This window comes from Vicugna pacos, chromosome 17, assembly GCF_048564905.1.
Source record: "Vicugna pacos chromosome 17, VicPac4, whole genome shotgun sequence".
Taxonomy (NCBI): domain Eukaryota; kingdom Metazoa; phylum Chordata; class Mammalia; order Artiodactyla; family Camelidae; genus Vicugna; species Vicugna pacos.
In genome coordinates, this window is record NC_133003.1 from 30,319,649 (window position 1) to 30,335,048 (window position 15,400).

General features: G+C 42.6%; 1 protein-coding gene across 6 annotated transcripts in view; it reads right to left on the reverse strand.

The window, feature by feature from the left end:
• FHIT (fragile histidine triad diadenosine triphosphatase) overlaps nucleotides 1-15,400 on the reverse strand; it is a 1,244,593-nt gene that overhangs the window by 832,758 nt on the left and 396,435 nt on the right. Inside the window, exon 4 of one of the 6 annotated variants that reach the window (XM_072941591.1) lies at nucleotides 8,413-8,505. The exons of the other annotated variants lie outside the window; for them this stretch is intronic. The gene's annotated coding sequence lies outside the window, so the exon portion shown is untranslated. The remainder of the gene's footprint in view (nucleotides 1-8,412; nucleotides 8,506-15,400) is intronic. 6 annotated transcript variants of the gene reach the window in all.

Below are 15,400 nucleotides of genomic sequence, written 5' to 3' on the forward strand. Positions count from 1 at the left end.
AATTTTTTGTTCTGGGGGCTCCATAGAGGAAAAAAATTTCCCTTTTATCCTTCTAGGTTCTGTAGCTGGTCTAAGAATTAAATTGACATAAAAACAGATTAACAGGAGAAAAAAAAACTATTTTAAATACAAATATACCTACAGGAGGCCCACAGATATATGAGACTCAAAAGACCAGATGATCCAGGTTTATACATTCATCCCCAAGTGTCTGTTGGGGGTTGGTTCCAGGACCCCTGCAGATACCATATTCAAAGCTCAAGCCCCTCACAGTTGGCCCCCCATAATGATGGATGCAGAACCGGAGGGTGCTGAGGGCTGACTGTATACTCTCTGGAGCTAAAGAAGGAAAAGGCGTCTTAGGACTTCAAAGGGGGAAAGCAATCATGAGAAGGTAAGAGGAGAGAAGGTCAGTGAACAAACGTACAGGCTCCTTTCTAACATAAATTCCATTTACAAAAGGGTAAATTCTACTGTTTTCAGAACTTCTCCTGTGTTCGCAGTTTTGCAAAATAATCAGATGGAAATAATCCTTATTCGAGAAAGGCATATTTTGACAGAACATGCTACCCTTCAGATCTTACCAGCGTCCCTGGTCTCTACCAACTAGATGGAAGTAACCCCCTCTTAGTTATCACAACGAATTAAGTCTCCAGACATTGCCAAATGTTTCCTGGGGGCAAAAATCACTCCTGGTTGAGAATCTTCTCTATTGTACTTAGGTTTCAGGAGATAAATTCACCTATCAGACAACTATATATAACCTTTAATTATTAAAAAAATAAACAAACAAACAAAAAAAAACTTACACTTACGCCTTCAACATCACTGGTAGTTCACCGTGACAAAAATTTTATTGAGAGCCTATTATGAGTCAAGTAGGAAGATGAATGGGAAGATACTGTCTCTGCCCCTGAGGAACTCACAGACTAAGTGAAAGGTGGCGTTATCACAGTCCTACATCAAAGAGAAGGGCAATGTCCAGCTAACCATCTTTCCAATAAGTATAACAGTATCCTTCTGTGTGACTAGGCAAGCAAGAAGTCAGAGTTTGCTATTAAAAGCAAGATTAGCACATATATCAGAGTTGCTGTCATTTGATAAGGTGAATTTTTTGTCATTTGGACTCACGTCAGTAGTTTGCTGCAGTTTATTGGTAGTTGGGGGAGCCTCAGACTGAAAGGACTGTCCCAGAAAGTGGTTTAGCCTGAGCATGAGCCAAGACAGAGAGAGCTCTGCCATGAGACGGCCACTGACTTGCTGCGCAAACCTCGGCAATGCGTTAACCCTCTCGAATCCTCAAGTCCTCTTCTATGAAGGGGAGCTCATCACTGTAAAGTGCTTAGTTAGCACAATACCTGCCACAAAGCAAAACCTGGGACAAGAGCTGTTACCAGCTTCTGATTCTGTTGCCTCTCTATTTTTTTATGCACTGATTGCTTTTTTTCACTGTGCTAATATATACATAACATAGAATGTACCATTTTAACCCTTTTAAATGTACAGTTCAGTGGCATTAAGTACATTCACATTACTGTGCAACCATCAGCACCATCCATCTCCAGAACTTTTTCATCCTCCCAAACTGAAACTCCTCCTTCCTCCCCGCCCCCCTTGATTGTTTGTTTAAAACAGTTCTTATCCAGAAAAATATCTTTGGAAGAAATGAAGACTAAGCTTTTGTTTGACAAAGCTTCTCTCCTTGACTCAACTTTCCTTCAGTCTCCTCTAATCCCTCTTGGTCTTAAACTTCTCAGGTCTGCATGGCCCAGCTGTAGCAAGAATCTTTTTAAATGGGTTTAGCAAACAAACAAAAATAAAGCCACTCTTTATTATCTAACCACCCTCACCCTCAATAGCTCATCAAATTCCCCATCCCCCACACTTGGTATCTGATCACCCTGATCTGCCTTCAGCAAGAATCCTTAGGTCAGTTTGGTAAGAATCACCATTTCCCCTTAAAAAGTTCCCATCCACTGACCCTCCATTCTGCCTCTTGGCTATAAATCCCCACTTGTCCATATTTCATTTGGAATTGAACCCAGTTCTACACTGAGGTTTCTTTTCCCCCACTGCAATGGTTCCAGAATAAAATTTGTGTTTTTCTCTTTAGCTACGAACAGGTTTTAACATGTAAATGGAACTAAAGGCAATTCACTCAGTATGCTACAAACTGAACAGTAATAGCCCTTAAAACGGCCATTTGGGGTTATGTTGATGAGTTTAGTATCCATCAGTCACATCCTAGGAGCAACATGTAAGTGATTCATCTATCTTGAGGCAATTAACAGAGAATTCAAAACCTGGTCACAAGCGCTCCTGACCATGGGGCCTGCCCACCATATTTACCATCATAAAAGAACTCTTCGCACTCCCCACTTCAGTTAACACTGGAGCATCTAATCAATCATTGGGGCCCACAGCAGGCCTCCCCAGAATGTGCCTCAATGGCATATTGATTATTTTGGATTAAAGTTACTTAAGAAACATCCAAGACAACAGGGACACTCTGACCCTCCTTTCTGTCTTCCAGAAAGTGAGACAGGAGGGAAGGGGGCAGGGCACAGCCACTCAAGGAATGACAGCATTTTAACACCAAAATGGTGGAAGATTCACCAAAATGGTGTAAGATTCAACTCCCAGTTGGCCTTGAGGATTAAGAGGTTTGACTTCTAACAGACCTTGAGCTTCATTATATGCTCATTATAACAGCGTGATCAATAACATGCCCGCGGGCACCATGACAGCCCCAAGGCTAACCGCAAAAGGCCAAAGAATGGGCGATGGCCCATTTCCTGGGAATCCCAGCCTCTTCCCTAGGGCAGTTGGAATGGTCCCACCTGTAGGTGTGTGAAGCTACTGAGCCCATAAAGATTGACAACACCACACCTAGCACCCTTTATCGCTCCCTCCTCTTTGGAGACGGCTGGCACTCTGTCTATGGAGTGTGTACCTACTTTTACTTTAACCTGAGCAACCAATTCCTACACCTCTTTCCTTGCCTTTCTCTTGCCTTACACTCTATGCACTATGTATCTCTCTAAATAAATGTATGTTTACTCAACCATGGCTCGCATTTGAATTCTTTCCTGCGCAAAGCCAAGGACCCACACTTGGTGGGGCACATCCCAGGGGCTCAACCGAGACCTGGGACACGGCCCTCCTCCCACCCCACATCCGTTTTCCTGCAACAAAAGCAGAAATTAAATCTCTGCTGTGAAAGGTGCACTCCCTGCATCTGGAGGTAGACGGGCATTCTTAATCCAGTGATAGGGAATTTGAGAAGCTGATGGAAACAAATCTTTCTGGGTTACTTCTTTAATTTACTACTCCAAGCCCAGTATCTGTTCAGATTTCTCACTAATTGAACACCCAAAACCCAAGTTTCTTTCTCCTGTCAATTCCTCACAAATTTATTCTTTCTCTGTCTAAAAAATATAAAAGCTACTTGCTTTGGCCACTTCTTAAGTCTCACTTCTATGAGATTTCCACACGCGTGAATTAAAATGTTTCTCTTTCTCCTGTTCATTTGTCTAGTGTCTATTTTATTATTAGTCTGTCCACAAGAACTCAAGAAGGGTAGAGGGGGAAACTTCCCACTCCCCAACACAGTATTATTCCAGAAGGAACTCTTTGGACATACTTATTTGGTAGCCTGGAAGTGGTGGGGAAAGACGAGTCATTGGGTCTGAACTACCAAATGCACTTACTTTTCCACAGAAAGTGAACGAACCTCCTTTGTCAAGAATCCACATCCTTTTGCAGAAGCATTCCAAGGGGAAAAACTTCTGGTTGTAGCCTACTCCTCAATATAGCTAAAGAGTTCCTAATTTCACCTCAAACCTCTGCTTCAGCACCTACTGTGTTGTGTCAAGTTATTTTCCGTCGCTGTCATTTCTGATACTATCGCAATTGAGTTTAAGGCGTTTGCAGACAGGAACCCTATCTGAGCTGTCAGCACCTTGCCTGATCATGTTCCAGCAAGTGGTCAGGCAGAAGCAGGCAGCTAAGGATGCCCTGAAGCAGACTGCCAAGAAAACTGGCCGATGAGATGAGCAGTCTGTGCGCCACAGCTGAAGCCAATTCTGCTGCATTGCCAGTGGGACCTCCCAAGACAGTCTCCACTTGGACTCAGCTGATAACATATATGGTACATCTGTCACCATCTGTCCAGGCGTGTTGACCTTGTAACATCCCCCTCTGCACTTCAATCCAGTGGCAGCTCTGTGACTTCAACCTGTGGATCACTTTGTTTCCATGCCCTTTCCCCTTCCCCTTCTCATTCACACATTAGACCTCGCAAAAATGTTACCTCCCCTGAGAAGCCTTTCCTGTAGCCCCCAAGGCAGAAGTGGAGATGGTTGTGTTGAAAAAGAAAACAAACAAAAAACAGCCATTGAAATCTCTAAACAGAATCTGCACTTTGATTTATTTCAAAAGATGTGGTGTGATGCATGGCAATTTCTTTCAAAGTCTTAACCATACATCACAGTGAACTGGGGATCTTTTAAAACATACAAATTCTCAGGGCACACCCTGTTTGAGACATCAGGCCACAAGCTTGTGACCCAAGAAAGTGTATTGTTTAAAAGCTTCGCCAAACATTGTGATGTACAAATGTGCTGGAAACAATAGGCAAGCGTTGCTACTGTGTGCCTTCGGGAAGTCACTTTGCTTCCCTGAGCCTGTTTTCTCATTTGTAAAATTGAGGGTAAGCATGCCCAGCTCACAAGGTTTTGGCAAAGACCAACAGAGGCCAAGAGTGCAAAACCTTTGAATGATGGCTCAGCCAGTGGAGCTAGGACAACGACTCCTACAGATTTCCTTAAAAAGGTCCTCTCCACTTCTCAAAACCCATAGTCCAGTTTGCAAATCCCTCCTGTGTTAGAGAATAATTTACTAAAGGGTAAGAGGGTTTCAAACCAGGATGATAGCCTGAAAAATATCAAAAGGAACATTGAGAAAGAGCCCATGGAGAAAGCAGGACGTGAGCATGTAATTAGGTTTTCCTGTATTCTTCATTCCCGTTGCCGTTTCTTCTGATTAAAAGGATCCCCCAGTAGCTGAAACCATTAACGTAAGTCCATCAAGTGGTAGCTGTTGTGGAGAGCTACCCCACTCTGCAAAATTAGTCAGGCTTTTGTGTCTCTCGTAAACTAATGCTTTAACACTTCAATACCCATAATAAAGTATTTGCACCACAAGAAAAATGTGTTTTGTGACCAGCAGGCTATAACACAGTGTTCTGCTTATAGGAACCATGGGTGGGTTTAATTGTATTCTAAACTGATGGTGAGTCACCACTCTGGCTTTTAGTTAAGGAGGCCAAACAATGACTCTGTAGACCTCAGTTCTGAGGGCCCCTGAGTCCTAGAAAAAGGCCTGAATATAGACTGTTCTGTACCACTGAAGCGTGCAGTATGATACCATGACAGCCACGACTTATCAAAGTCCCCTGCAGAGTAATTCCCCACGAAGAGGCAGTGATGGGAAACGAGGAATCCTTCCACAGCTTACAGCTAGAGGGGAGCAAAAATGCTGTGCAGGAATAAAAGAAGGATGCCACCCACCATATCCACCCTTCAGATGTCCGCCCTGGAGGCTAAACTGGGAGACAGTCAAGACACTAGGCGTGGTGTCGCCTGTTTGGAAGGGCTAACCCTTTGAGGGCTCATCCTGGCTCCCTCTGGCTATTGCTCACAGAGCACAGCTTGAAGCATTGTAGCATTAGGGTTGCAAACACTGCCTCTGGAGGCCGGGCATCCTGAATCAGAATCGGCTCATTTAGCTGAGCTTGGGGTCACCTTTTAAGGTTCAGAGTGTCTGTCTCTACTTGTAAAATGACAGTAATAAAAATGTGCAGCTTCTAAGGTCAGGGTACAGATTGAACTTTATGGAAAGCATTTAATATGTGCTCAATAAAAAGTAGTTGATACCATTATTATTATTATATTTTAGCACTGTAGTTAGTATCAAGGGACTCTCGGCAAGTGTGAGTCTCCTACGCATGTTAGTCAAGAGACACTGAGCACTGTGGTAGGTCCTGGAGCACCAAAGCGAGCAGGATAGATACAGCCTTCACCTTCATGAAGCTTGTTGGGGTGTGTGTGTGTGTGTGTGTGTGTGTGTGTGTGTGTGTGTTTTGACCTGCACATTGTTTATAAACAAAACATAAAGCAAACATTTTTAAATTAGGTGACTTCACACTAAAGTGCAGATTTCTGGCTCCTTTTTGAAAACATCAGAAAATCTGGGAGCAAGTGAGCTATCTCTCCACAGGCCAGCCTGCTCCTCCAGAGCCCTCATGAGTCCTTAAAACACAGTGCCAGCCTTCTACCTGAGAAAGGCCCACTGGCTTCTCTAATTAAGAGAAAACTCTCTTGGGCTACACATGATGAGGGGCCCTGGGGATCATGAGAGACAAGGAAGCTGAGGACACAGATCTAGGGGACCAGAACTGAAATGCAGGGACAGAACGGAGAATTGGCACCCGCCCTCTGTCGCTGGTTTTATTTGTCTCTCAGCTCAGCTCGCTTTCTTTGGCTGGACACAGAAAACCCTGGAGGGGAATTCTGATTCCAACTAGCTCTTTGCACAGCTAATTATTTAGGGCTCCCAGAAGGTTGAAGAGAACAATGACTTCCCCAGCAGTTACAGTTGGACGAGCTTAGTTCCTTTTCTTCGCCATAGGGGGTCAGAACCACAGGAGGGGAGCTATTTGTTTTGGTCTTAAACCAAATCTGCCCCGAGACACAGACAGATGTTCTGACCCGAGACCAGGAAAGCTACTATTTCAATGCCTAGCAATTCTCCTCTCTTGCCTCTCTACTTGGCCTACAGACTCATAATATGCTCTTTGCTTTTTCCCCATTGAAAGAGTTTACTTCTCTCCTTTACAGACAAGAAGTAATGTTCAGAAAAAAAAAATACTATCTGCCCAAGAATTGCATCCCTCCTCCCAAGTGAGATATTTCATGTTTCCGAGGCAGGGAGGATAAAGACAAACAGGGGAGCTAACTGGGATGGATCAGCAAAACAAGGGAAGCTCATTTGTACACAACTTGCTAATGAGTATCTACAACTTTGTTCTAATAGGAAATGCATGACAAGTCCCTCAAAAAACAAAGAAACAGGAGAGAAAAATATACGCTCCACAGCTGTGACCCCTACAGCAGGGTGATACAAACTTCCAACAGCCCCAGGGAGACTGTTTCTCCGTCCACCCAAAACCGTTATCATCAGTGGTGTCCCTTCGTTTTAAACAGAATGAAATGGATTTAGTCGTCTGCTACAGTCTGCTTCTAGCCTTCCTACAGCTGAATACATTTTCACTCTTGGCTGTTCCAACAGAGATTCATTGGGTTTTCTTGTTAACTAGATAAATCCCCGGAAGACAAGCTAAGGCCCATTTTCTGAACAAACGTATACTCAATCTCATTTATTCATCCAATCACGCAATACCTGTTTACTGAGTGTCTCGTAAGAGTCAAGCACTGTGCTAGGTGCCAGAGATACAAAGGTGGGTCAAAACAAAGAGGGACCCTGCCCTCAAGGAATCTGGGGGAGACAGATAGTAATCAAAAGACATCACCAATGCAAAACTGACCCTCTGAAAGCTGTCTAAGGAGAGGTGTCTGGACCTATAACAAAGAAGGAGTCCGGCTAAGTGGATATAACAGAAGCAAAAAACAAAAAACAAAACAAAACAAAAAACCTCAGAAGAAATAACACTTGAGCTGATTTACAGGCTCTAGATACCAGACAAGCAAAGGCCCTTTGGTGAGACTGAGCACAGTGAATACAGGGACTGAACAGAGTTCAGCCTGGTAGCAGTGAAGAATCCACAAAAGGACAAAGTGAGGAAGAGGAGTGTTAATGGTGGCCATGCAAGGCCTTGTGGGCCACTTCAACAATTTTGAGCAATGGGAAGCCATTTTTGGGGTTTTTAAGCAGAGTGCAATGGTAGTAGTTAATAAGATCATATTTATGCTCTGAAAAATAAAATAAAGATTTGGGTAGAAGGGAGGCAGTGTGAGTTCAGGTAGGCCAGTTAGTCTAGATCGGCTAGACTAAAGACGTCTAGTAGGGATAGTAATTTGGATGGATGGAATGGTGCTAGAGGTGATGGAGTCAAGTTCTGACAATACTTGCTTTGGGACCAACCCAATGTGCCACATGACCTCAATGCCCCAAGACGGGTACTAACTATAATCCCTGGTTCTGTGGAGCTGAGTGAAAATATTCAGAAAGACCAAACCACACAGGGCATAAGCACATCTAAACTCCTCCATCCCCAGCCGCAGGGTTACCCCTATGCGCTCTGAGTCATCATAGCTCTGTATCTGCATTTACAAATTCTGAGAAAGAGTCCACAGGAAGAGCAATTAAATAGGCAGGGAAGAAAGCACTCACCATTGAGTAGTGAAAAGAAAGATGATAACAGGCAGATTTCAGTGGAAGTTGGTGAAATGTTGAATTTCCATTCTAGTGTCATTAGCACTGTTCCTGATTTTTAAAAAACAAAAAATATTTTGGCTAATCAAAACTACGAGTCAATCAACTGTTCCGTAATGACAGCTCCTGTGGTCATAAATATTTGCTATCGCCTGCAGCTGACATGGTCTCAGTCCGCAGGAGAGCAAGCAGCAGAAGACTAACGTTTCTCTTCATTTCCCCCAAAGGGAGTTAGGCAATGAGTAATAAAAGGATATAAATTATTCACAATGCTTTCTCAAAGTTTATGATTCAGGGTTTGGGAGAAATAATGGAAGGAGGGGAGTGGAAACAGAATCCTGAATGAGAAAATTTCTTCTGAAAATGGAAGGGTGAGTTGCTGGGGTAGATCCAACTCACCACACACGGGGCTTCCAGATTCCCAGCAGCAGCCTCTGGTTCTTGCGCAGAATGGTTCACTCACTCCTCATATGTGTTTGGACAATCATTATTAACCTGTGCTCACCTGAGGGGGGCTCAGTTTCTGCCAATCCAGTTTCTCTAGCCTTTTGTGGAAGTAAAGAGAGGAAGAGAGAGAGGGGGAGAGGAGGGCTGGAGAGAGGTTAAGTCTAGCTGGGTGACAAAGTACTGAGGGAATGGAAGGACAAAAGTGTATCATCTGATGGAGGAGAGAGGACATCTGCTTTGGTTTTATTTTAGGAAATCGCAGGCATTATTGAGTAAAAGATATGGACGTGGGTAGAAAGTGGGTAAGAGCGGAAGGGTTGTTTGTTTATTTGTTTGTCTTTTGATAAAGCTAATTCATAGATCAGAACCCACAAGATGGAAGCCGGCCCAGCGGCCCCAGCTCATGTCACAAATCTAAACCTAAGTCAGCCCGCACTTGTGGGAAATACCTGTCAGGGGAACCTAACACACACCCATCACAGTCCTCCAACTCAGCTCTAGAGCACTCACCTTGCCCTAGGAAACAGGACTTGCTCATCTCACAATCATGCCCTGTTTCTGTGCAGCTGTTTCTAATGCTCCATCAAACTCACTCTTGCCCGAAATCCCTCAGGAAGGCTACTCCACTGCTCTGCCCTGGACGCCTCCAATCCCATAGATTGTTTTCCCTTGAACAAAGGACATCAAACTCGTTACTAAACCATTTTAGTTTTGTCATTTGACAGTTTGTTTATAAATGTGGCCTGGGTCAGATATACGGTTCTCCTTCACCATTTCTAAGAAATACAATAAAGGATTTCAGCAACTTTGAGACTCTGCTCTGTTGCCAGACAGGATGTCATTGACTGTAAACACTGAGATTAAATCATGTGCATCCACTCTTTAGAAACACATTTATTGAACCTACCAGATGCAGGCACTGTACTGGGCAGTATTAATGGCAAAAAGAATTGAAAAACCCTTGGTGATCCAGCCTCGGCTTACCTTCCAAGTTTTATCTCCTGCTAGTTCTCCTTCAAAACTGAGATCACAGCTATTTTGTTCTGCAGTTCCCAGAATATTTTGTTCTGCTTCCCCTCCTCATACATAAACATGCTTCTTTCTGCACTGAACGCTCACTCTCCCTCCCTTGTCCTGCAGCACTGCACCACCCCACCTGCACCTGGCTGATGCCTACCGCTCTTCCTGTCTCAGCTGAGATGTCACTTCCTCAGGACACCACCCAGAACTCTGAGGTGAGTCGCAGCCTCTACTCTGGGCTCTCGATGGGCTTATCTCAACTAAGTCTAGGTAGCATTCGATAATTAGATGGTGTGCAAACTTTTCAACAGCAGGGACTAAATCTTTGTTATTTTTATATCTCCAGCCCCTAGCATACCATAGGACACATACAAAATACCCAAAAAGTCTTTGATGAATGAAGACATGCAATATGTGATGCCCAACTTCAAGGAACTTTTAGTGTAGTTAGTAAAGATATAACCATTTGAAATATAACACAGCACAAGGCACATAAAACAAGTGCCTTACGTACAACAAACTAGGTATTCAGAGGAAGCAAAGCTCACTTTTGGCTGAGGTGATGGGAGCAACAGCAGTAACGATTCCACATCTGTGACAGAAGTGTCATGTTAGTTGTTTTCATAAATGCAACAGGATAATATTATCCCCATTAACAAATGAGGAACCCAAGGTTCACAGAGGTTAAATGATTTTTCAAAGTTACATAGCTAATAACCAACACAGCCAGGATTTGAATTCTGAACACAAGATTTCAAAACATTGAGGATGGGAAGGTGGCTATCCTAGGCAGAGGGAAAACACAGATAAAACATAGATTTTTTAATTAAAATTACAAAGGCATTTTGGGGCCATGTACTGGGGACTTAAAAAAAAAAGATCAAGTTGATGGTATGTAGCAATGCTGGAGACATTGATGTTAGGAAGTGAGTGACTAGATTGTTAGGGATCCTGCATGCCAGGCTGAAAAACTGGCATCATTTTATGGCCACCAAGGAGCTTTAGAGTAGAGGAAACATGACCAGAGATGCATCTCTCAAAGATTTATTAAGCAGCGGACACAGGCTGGACTAGGAGACAAGACTGAAGTTTGCAGAGAAGGAAAAAAACTCAGAGCCTAGTGCAACTTTCTGACTCTAAAACCACTGATTTCTGGGAATGAAGTAGAAAGGATGGAGGCAAGCCGTCCTGTGACAGAAGAAACAGCAGCCCTTGACAGCTGAGTTATTGTGTGTCTGTATTAAGCCAAAATGAAAGGGACACTAATGAGGAAGTTGGCCAGAAAAACAAGAAGTATCATGGAAGATACTGGTTTGAGGAGAAACTTTTTAAACATGCTAAGAAAAAAAAAAAAAAGACACTGTAGGGGAACTCTCTAGGAAATAGTTAGAAAGGTGGGACCAGAGAACCAGAGAGTGACTAGTGCAAGCAATGCAACTTGGGGGCCATTTGCCTTAATGTACAAATGGAAGCCATAAAAATGTGGCTATGTCTTAAAGGCTGAGGAATAGAAAAAGAGGGTTGGAAGATATGTAACAAACCTTGGTTAACACTCACACTTAGACAGCAGGAATAGGAAGATGAACAAGTAAAAGATGCTAAAGAATTAAGATCTAAATGCCCAGTATGAGCCAGGCACTATGCCAGAAACTTTTCCTATGTTATTCAGTGGAGTAGGTACTATCTTTTTTTGATAAACACTGAGGTTGAAGAATAATGATCTTGCCTGAGGCCATACAACTGGTGACAGAGGTGAGATCAAAACTATGTCTGACTTGAGGAGCATCTCATTCAGGCTATGCTGCTGATCTGGACAGCGCTGTGGTCCGGAGGCTGCTGGAGGGGAAGACTTTTTAGAGTGGACAGAATGAACTCAAGCAAGGGCAATGAGGACTGAGAAAAGGCCACTGAGTTTGGGGACTCCCATCTTAGAGACAGTTGTGGTATAGGACCTAACATTGGACCTCAATATTGTATGCTGCCTTGACATGTGGGGAAAATCAGGGTGGCCTCCAGTGGCCTAACCACAAGTTCCTCTTCCCATTGTGCTCCTGGGGATTAAAGTCCCCCAGCCAAGCAGCTCTCCCTATCACAGCGGCCAGGCAGAGTTCCTATCTATCCCTGAGTAAAGGCTTTCAGTTTCTTGTCAGCCCCTGGAATTATTCAAACAAGCCAATTACATCTTCCTGCAGGAACCAAGGGTCCCTCACCCTCTTAGTACTGCCTCTCACAGCCCCTGGTTACTCGCTCTATTCCCAAGGGCAACCCTTTTGGGGCTTTGTGGGGGGCCCAGCAGGCTCCTCCCCCAGGCTGCTGAGTATATGTGGCTAAAAAACTGCTGTCAATCTCATTTCTCCAGTGTTGGGGGTCGTGTGTTTGGCCATCCCCATATCCCTAGGGTGGAAATCTCTTCCTCCAACACTGTGTGAATAGAGGGTAGTTAAAACAATAGAGGACACTAAAGTGTTCACTGTGGAAGCTCTGTGGGTAAAATGCTTCACTTTAATAAGTATCGGCTTTACTACAAATGATGAAATCCGAGAAATGAGTGACTGCTCCTTTCTAGTTTTATACAAGAGGAGACTGAGGGATGGAGAGGTTAGACGGGCACCTTGGGTTACACGGTAGTAAATGCTTCTTTCATTTTAAAGTTGTTTTCTTCTCCAGTATTTTTTTTTAACAAGATCCTGTCCAGATGCTGCATAAGAATCACATTTTTCTAGAATTCAGAGAGAGCTATTGTAAGCAATAAGAGAAAGGCAAAAAGCCTAGCAGAAAATCAGGAAACGAGATATGAATAGGTAAGAATTCCTCAAGGTAGGAATAGAAATGACCGATAAAGGGAAAATGTTCAACCTCATTCTTAATCAAAGAAATTCAAACAAAATCCACAATGAACCATTTCTTTGCATCTTTCAGGTTGATAAAGATTAAGAAGATTTACGCTACCTAGTAGTGTTAGTGGTGTTAAATGGAATCAGAGACTCTCACATGCAGATGGCATGAGCAGAAATTAGTTGCAGGGCAGCAATTTTTGTTGAATTTTTAATTATAGTTTACACATACAATTTAATTTCTAGGATTACACCTCAAGGAAACAACTTGTCCTTAAAGTTCACAAAGATGTATGTATGAGAATGTTTATTCTATTGTTTTTTGTAATATTGAAACCCCAGAAACAATCTTAATGTCCATCAACAGGGCATTGGCTAAATAAATGTGCTATATCTATCAAATGGATTTCTATGCAGTCTTTTAAAATGATTGACATAGATGCATATTTATCAACATAGATGATAACCAAGTTAAAAGAAACAACTAGATTACAAAACGGCATGTGGAATATTATACGTATCATATAAAATTTTGTATGCTTCTAATGACATTCATAGTGAGACATTGGGAACGAAAATTTATAAAATTTAAATATCTCCAACTATTCAATTTCAGGTGAGTCTTACTCTTCTTTTATTTATCCCAAAGGCACAAATCAATAATTGAGGTGGGGAAATTTTTCATTTTAGGAGGAAAAATACATTGAGCAATGAATATTTCTCTTCAAAAAGAAAACATACACACCTCAGAAAGAAATGAGACACATTATATGCATGCTTTGATTTTGTACTTATATTTGTTTCTCAACAGACAAATGTGAAATCCTGGAAAGAAGGGAATCAGCCATGCACTGGATTTCTCATAGGAAGTACATGTACTAAACTGAGGCTTTTGTGTTCCTAGCAGGAGGCTGTGGATAAACACTGAAGACCAGAAGAAGCCTGGGTCCAATAGATGCTGGTCAGCCCCTCTCTGATTGAAAAGGGCACCTTAGTGGTGACCAGTGAGATTTTCAGTCCACGTTCTCAACAATGGCTAATTTCTGTTTTTGCCTTTGACCTTGCAAACTATTCAAACCTACAGCTCCAATAAGTCCCACTCTTAGAAATTTTCACCTCTTGACAGCAAATGCCATTGTTTCAAAATCCCATTGGTGCCTACTTGCTGTTAGGAACTTTTTTGTAAGGTACATGCGACCTACAATATATTTTTCTCAAAACCTAATAACTCTCTGAGAAATCCGTGACTGATTTATCTCCCAATTCTATCACCCAGAGGAGGGCAAAAGGTGACAAAACAGAGCCCACGGAGAGTTTAATTCAGAAAGACAGACACTTAATTTAGTTATTGTGAAAAATAACAAACCCTACTATGTCCTTTTAGAAATTTCAAAATAGTGATCTCCGTGTATCCCATGAGGCATCTGTCATGCTCCCAATAATGCCACTTCTGACAGCTCAAAGAGAAGCAATATACATTGGCCTCTTAGGTCTTTAAGAATGCACAACTTAATCCAGCTGGAAATGGTTGTGTTGTTGACCCCAGGGTTCCTTATATTAGAACAAATTCAGACACAAACTCTGAGACAGTTCCGGAATATTATATGAGGGTGAATTACAGGCAGTCACACAACCTAGCATTGTCCTTTAAAGTGTTTTTATGAGGCAGAGCCAAAGGCTGGCAAACCTCTCCTTCACCACAGAGGAAATCTAGGCTAAAAAGGAAAATACGAAGTTTATGAACTATTTAAAAAAATAAAGCTGTAGAGTTAGGGAGTTATGGATTAAGTTCCGATCCATTAATTCTTTTATTCCCTGACTTAGAGATGGCTGAAGATATGCGGCCCTCTGGTGGGTGACAGAAACACTCCCGTGCAGAAGGCCCTGGGACGGAGAGAAGTGGCTGGCAGAGTAGGGGGCGGACCCACTCGGTCAGGTGATAATTTATACAGGAATCTGGAATTCAATAATCTCCTATCCCCCAGGTAAGGGAAAGATCTGCTCCCCAATTTCATTTGGGAATTCTATTACATTAAGCAATATGCTGTTTGGCCAGACATGCCATTTTTCTCTTGAAGGAAATTAATTTCCTGATTCTTCCAGCTAGTAAAATCCCAATTTAGTGCTTAAAGTTTTCTCAGGGCACTACTAGATGAAATAAAGTCTAAAGCATCTCTTGTGGGATCTCACAAGGTACAGATGGAAACAATAGAGGGAAGGCGAGTTGAAGAGGGGACGTGGGGCAGGGGAAGGATTGGGTGTTAACCTTCCCCCACCAGCCACATGTGTGATTTGTTAACAGTGTTCTATAGTCTTAACTCTTGGCTGAGTAGGACTATTTTATTATTTCCATAGGAAGTTTATTTTCAAGCATGTAAGATCTCTGAACAGGATAAATAAAAGATTATAGGGAAAAGAAACAGAGGGGTTTCTGGTTGTTTAAAAGGCAACTCAACAAGCCTTTACCTGCAAAAGGAAAAGGTCAGGATCAATAAAAGGGCCTTTCCTTTGGAAGGAGATCTGTTTTCAATTGAACACAAATAAACCCTTATGGCGGGCCTTCTGAAGACCAAGGAAATATTGAACCGTAGAAGGGATCTGGCTTTGCCAGGAAAATCAGACTGCTCTGTTTGAAATTCCCCAAC